At 32.9% G+C, this 6,373-nt stretch overlaps 1 pseudogene; it reads left to right on the top strand.

The window, feature by feature from the left end:
• Positions 1 to 1,714: 1,714 nt before the first annotated feature.
• Positions 1,715 to 2,780, top strand: LOC148800661 (growth-regulating factor 1-like; annotated as a pseudogene).
• Positions 2,781 to 6,373: the final 3,593 nt, after the last annotated feature.

Genomic DNA, 6,373 nt, shown 5'->3' with positions numbered 1-6,373 from the left:
TTATAAAAGTATACTGAAAATAAGACATTTTTTGTATAGATCGGGTTTCGGGCTTGGGCTTGAGTTTTAGGCTTTATATAAGGGTTGGGCTTGGGCTCAAGATCTAGGCCCAATGGTCGGGCCAGGCTCAGGCTCAAGCTTGCACATTTTCTGTTGATAAAGAGGTCATGTTAATTATAAAACTATGATTTTTTACAAATTAAAATTTTTATTTAATTCTAGTATATTAAAAAAAATATATAGCAGTTCTATATATTAATATAAAATTTATTATTTAAATATTATATAATAATATTTACCATATATGCATATAACTTCCAAATTGAGATTATTATGGATTATTTAGCTTGGGCCCTATCTGCTAAAACCATCATTGGATCTCTAAAAGTTTGATACCCAATTAGACTTCGAATCTGATTATCCCTGATAATGTGTGGGCATGGTGCATATCTCAACTAGACTTAACTCAAAAGAAAATAGTTGCTTGAGCCTGCAAATATATAGATCTAATAGTTGCTTAAGTTATAAATGATTTCTTGCATTTTATTAATTATTAAAATATTGTAATGATTAAATTACTATATTTATTTAAAATATAGTAATTTCTAGAAATTATCATATTTTTAGAAATATTTCTAATTTCTTGGCTAAAACAAATTAAATGTAATTTTTTGGTAATTAAATATAACTTTTTTTAGTTAAATGTAATTTTCTACTATTTATAGCTTAAATTATAATTACTGTTAATTAAAGTTTAAAAAATAATTATTGTTAATTATATTACTATTAATAATTAAAATGCATTATTTTTTCATTATTATCAATATTTTTGCAATAAAATACAATTAATTTAATTTTTTAATTACTTTTAGTATTTTAATTAAGCTTTAGTTTTTCAGAACTTTTGGATTTTTAATTAACTTTTGGTGTTTTTTATTATTATTCATTAATTTTTGCATATGAGTATTTTTCAATAATTTTTAGTATTTTCAGCATTTATTTTTCATATTAGTCACTACAAAATTAATTTGCAATTGCTTTTAGTAAAAATAAATTAAATAAATAACATAGTTAATAAAAATACAATTAATTTTCAATAATTTCTAGCTTGAGTATTTTTTAATAATTTTTGGTATTTTTAATAATAAAATACTATTAATTGTACTTTTTAATTATTTTCAGTAAATACCCTTATTAATAAAAAATATTGTTAATGTTCAATATTTTTAGTATTTTAACTATGCTTAGGTTTTCAGATTTTCCAGATTTTTAATTAATTGTTGGTATTTTTCATTATTATTTAGTAATTTTTTCATATGAGTAATTTTGCAATAAAATATCGTTAATAAAACATGTTCTACATTTTAAAGTCTCATTAATTATTGTCATTTTTTAATGAGTTCATTATGTATAATAAATGTCACAACTCATAAAAATTATTACTTAATTAAAAATGCATTAATACAAAGTTATCTAATAATATTATTAAAATTGTCAATTAATATTTGTATATTTAAATTTCTTATTTTTAATTAATTGTTAGTATTTTTTCGTTATTATTCAGTAATTTTTGCAATAAAATACTGTTAATAAAATAGGTTCTCATTTTAAATTATTTTTTAGGGTAAATTACAAAGACCCCTCTGTACTATGGGGTCTGTGACAAAGACCCCCCCCCCAGTACTTTGTTTCGTGACAAAGACCCCCCTATACTATGACCGTGAGACAAAGGACCCCCTTCTGTTAGCTTTCCATTGAAATACACCCGTTACAATATTTTTTAATCCCCATACTACCCTTGTCTTGAATCGATTTTTTAGTGCATCTTTCTTATTAATATATATTTTTTGGTAAAAATAGGATTTGGGTATCTGTTGTTGCAGTTGGGTGGGGTAGTTTTGAGATGAGTTTTGGTAGGAAAGCAAACCCCGAGCCAGGGAGATGCAGGAGAACGGATGGAAAGAAATGGAGATGCTCGAAAAAAGTATGCCCAGATTCAAAGTACTACAAGAGACACATGCACATGGCTAGAAACAGTTCAAGAAAGCCTATGGAAGTTATTACGGCAAACACCTCTACAACAATCTCATCAATACCCATAAACCCCTCCACCATTATCAACAACTCCTCTGCAAATTCCTCTTCTTAGTCCCTTCCTTCACTCTCTTCATCAGTTGCTGTTGAAACCAATCACCAACACCATTCTTATTACAACATCCCACATCATCCCTTCCTTTATCCCCATTCGTCCTCTTCCAGACCTCCTGGCAATGGGTTCTTGCTTCTAAACAACTCCATTACCCATTTGTTCTTGGACTCTGGATCTTACTCTTAGGCTGACAAAGATTATAGGTTTGTATAGAACAAAATTACAAGATTAACGGGTCAATCCTCTTGAAAACCCAACAATGGTATACTAATTTTTCTTTGGTTATCTGAACAAAAAGAACAGGTATTTTCATGGATTGAAGGGAGAGGTGGATGAGCGTGCTTTCTTTTCAGAAACTTCTGGAACTGATAGGAGTGAACTGGATTCATTGCTTGATAATTTGTGGTGATTTACACCGCTAGCTCAATCCAAACAGAGGCGCTGCTCTGCTTTACAAGGTGACTACTCTCAGCCGTAGTTGCAAAGCCTTACTGACATTTCGAAACAGCAAAAACAGCAAAAAGAGCAGCACTGCTTTGTTTTGGGTGCCGACTTCAAATCCGAAAAGCCACAGAAGATGGAGAGAGAAGAGAAACCCCAACAACCTCTTCACCACTTCTTCGACGAGTGACCTGAAAGGGATGAGAGATCCATCATATGAATGGCCAAACCCTGTAGGAAGGTTGGCCGAAATTTCAAAAAATTCCCTTTCTCTTACGTGGGAATCACATTCCCTATTTTAAAAAACTGCATTTTCAAGGATCAATCTTGAACCTAAACCAGACCAGATCTTAAACCAAAAGGGAGTGGAGGGTTATACCTAATACGAAGTAACAATAACCTCTAATGAAGGTGCTCACACCCAAGGAAAGGTCCAAAGACTGCTTCCACCGAAAATGACACGGTGCACGATGAAGCATAATTAGCAAGATGGCTCTTTAGCAAGAATCTAATGGAGGGCTAGTGAGCACAACTTCTGATTACCTTTTCTACCAAAAGGAAATATCAAGAACTCTTCTTGATCACTCCCACAGGTGAAGATCGAACTGGTATGGCGGCAAGAGCAGGAAAGAGTAGAAGACAAGAGCAGTCAAACTACAGATTCTTCTCTCTTTGTAATCTCTGATCTGAGAATTGTTTGTTGAAGGTTCTCCCTGCTCCTCTATTTATAGCCTTTAAAGAGAGCATCTCCTAATCCCATTAGGAGTTTCCTAATCCAAATCTTGTATTTGGATCTGGATTCTTTTTAAGATATAAGGATAATCGCTTATCTTATCTGCAGATAAAGATCAGCCCTCCTAATCTAATTAGGAGTTTCCTAATCCAAATCTTTTATTTGGATCTGGACTCTTTGAGTGGATAGGGACAACCCTTATCCTATCTGCTGATCTAAATCCCAAAACTGCCCCATTTTAATTAATCTTATTAAGCCAGTTCGAATTGGGATTCAGGCCCATTAATTTCATCTGCTCACTTACCCTCCAAAGTGTGGCCTAGTTGGATATCCTTGTATGGTGTGGGATCCAAACATTGATCTATACATCAACCACATGGGTTCAGCCCAGCCTCTGTTACAAGGCCTGGCCAAATTCACTGTAGGAGACGTGTGTGTGTGTGTGTGTGTGTGTGTGTGTGTGTGTATCTCTATATAAATATATTTTGCAAAACAAATTTCAATGGTTGAAATCGACTGCCGGCAGTTTTGGTTTCCACCAGAGAGAGTGCATCCCCGATCATTAACTTTGTTCGACAAAGGGGCTGATCCTGTCACTATGATCACCCACTCAGATGAATTCTCGAACTGTCCCAACCGGTTTTGACCCCCTTTAAGGATCTCACTGATTGGCATATCAAAGACAGTCCAATCCAACACCTAGTGTAGTATCATAATCGAGCCTAGGGGTCAGGTGTAACATTCCAGTTTTGCCCATCTATCTCCAAGGTCCAGGGCAATACTGGAATTCTAGTCTAGTTCAGGGTTTCAAGAAAACCCACACTGCATGTACCTCAGGTCTCACCCTGGCAGCTGAGACAAACCACCCCAACCAACTTGGCGGCACATCAGTGTCAGCCTTGGCAGGATAAATCTCCCCAGATCTATCAAATGGCTGTGAAGATTCTAAACTAACATGAGTCTCATATGTATCCAATTTAAGGGTATTACATAGAAACACACCATGATAACATGAATCAAATATGTACTTTATTCATTTACATTAAATGCCATAATGTACATCATTCTGTTTGGAGCTAAGGGCATACACTGTCTAACATGGCCATTAACGAACAGAGACTCGCGGCTCGATTTGGAGGACAACCGATCGAACCAGGCCTCATTCTCCACAACCCAGCTCTCGATTTCCACTCCTATGCCATCTCTCGACTTCGCAATCTCCAATTCCCGAACCCAAAATGGTAATTTGATTCCATCGAGAGAACAAATGAGGATGATATTGCAGATATTGTTCCTTCGTATGTATACTATACGGTGAATAGTTCATCTGAATTAGCTCCTCTTTTTCCTGATAAGGAAATATTGGTTAAGCTTAGGAGTATAGGTAGAATGTCAGAATCAGTTTGTATCATTTTACCTCGAAGAATCTTTTAGTTATCTAGGAAACCTCTGCATGAGTTCCATGAACTAGTGGTGAGGTCTTGGATTTATCATGGTTGAATAATAAGGTTAAGATGGCTCTTACAGAAGAAATTGTATTTTCCTGTCTCTTTGTTACCATTAGCCGCTGTAACGAGTTATGGCGGCTATAGCCGAGAGGAACGGAAAATAGAGGAAAGCGGGAAGAAGAAAGGGGAAGGAGAAGAAAAGAAATTGGGGGAGAGAGAGAGAGAGAAATGTAAAGGAATTTGAGGTAGAAGGGATTACCATTGCTATTGTTTTGTTTGAGTATCGTGAGATTGAGGAAGATGAACAGTGTTTTTCTCCCAATTGTTACAAGGGTAATATGGAGATTAAAATATATTGCAACAATGGATTTTAACAGAAAGCTAATGGAAGGGGGTCTTTGTCTCATGGTCATAGTACAAGGGGGGTCTTTGTCGCAAAACAAAGTACAGGGGGTCTTTGTCATAAGCCCCATAGTATGGGGGGTCTTTGTAATTTACCCTTTTTTTATTATTTTTAATGAGTTCATTATGCACAATAAAGGTTTCAATTCATAAGTTATCTCATAATATTATTAAATGTTTAAAACTATCCATTAATATTTTTATTAGCGTTTATTAAGTTTGATTTTAAGTGGAATTGAATCACATTTTTAATATTTACTAAATTTTGTTAATATTTATTTTTAGTGAAAGTTTATTGGATTTTTAAATTAATATTTTTTTTATTGTTTAACCTCAATATATTTATATTATTACTATTCTCTCTCTCTCTCTCTCTTAAATGTCTTTTTTAAATGTAATAATAACATGCATTAAAATAAGAGGCCTTGAAAAACCCAAAGGTCTCTCTTTAATAGTGTACAACTTTATTAATCTAATCAAGATAAGCAATGATTATTGTTTTATATTTTGAAAACAAAAGAAAATAAGAAAAAAATACAAAAAATGGAGAAAATAGATAAATAGCTTCTCTCAAAGGAGAGATATGCTGACATGGACAAACCAATTTTTCGCATGAAAATAACGTTAAGTACGGAAGATATTCTCAATGTATAGCTACGATGTGCTCTGAAATTGGTGTGAGGTGTTCTGTGAGTATTAAATCCGATATTGGGCCAAACAATAAAGGATAACCCGTCCCACAAAATCTATCTATATATAAATGCATATTGAAACAAAGCGGTCAAGAAATTTTCTCCTTTTTTTGAATTTTTTATTTTTTTATTCCACGTCATTTTTAGGACAATTAATGAGATGCACTTTCCCAATAACCTAAATAATCTCTTCTCCTAAAATTTCTCCTAAACTACCTCCCCCACTATCCCCTACTTTATCCAAAATTATCTCTAATTCCTATTTATCTTAGAAATTATCTCTAATTTCTATTTATCTCTAAAGTTATCTCTAATTTAGTAGAGAGTTTATATCCTAAATTATCTCTAATTCTTATTTATGCTCTCCCCTATTTACCTATAATTCTTAAAAAAAATTAAATTATTTAAATATTCTAACAAAATTATATAATAACTTTAAAATATTTATTAAAAACACAAAAAGTAATTTTATATTTTTACAAAATATATCACAAATATGTACTAACAA

Source organism: Nelumbo nucifera, chromosome 4 (assembly GCF_055504915.1).
Source record: "Nelumbo nucifera cultivar China Antique chromosome 4, China Antique-T2T, whole genome shotgun sequence".
Lineage (NCBI taxonomy): Eukaryota > Viridiplantae > Streptophyta > Magnoliopsida > Proteales > Nelumbonaceae > Nelumbo > Nelumbo nucifera.
This window is presented reverse-complemented; position numbering and strand designations above follow the sequence as displayed.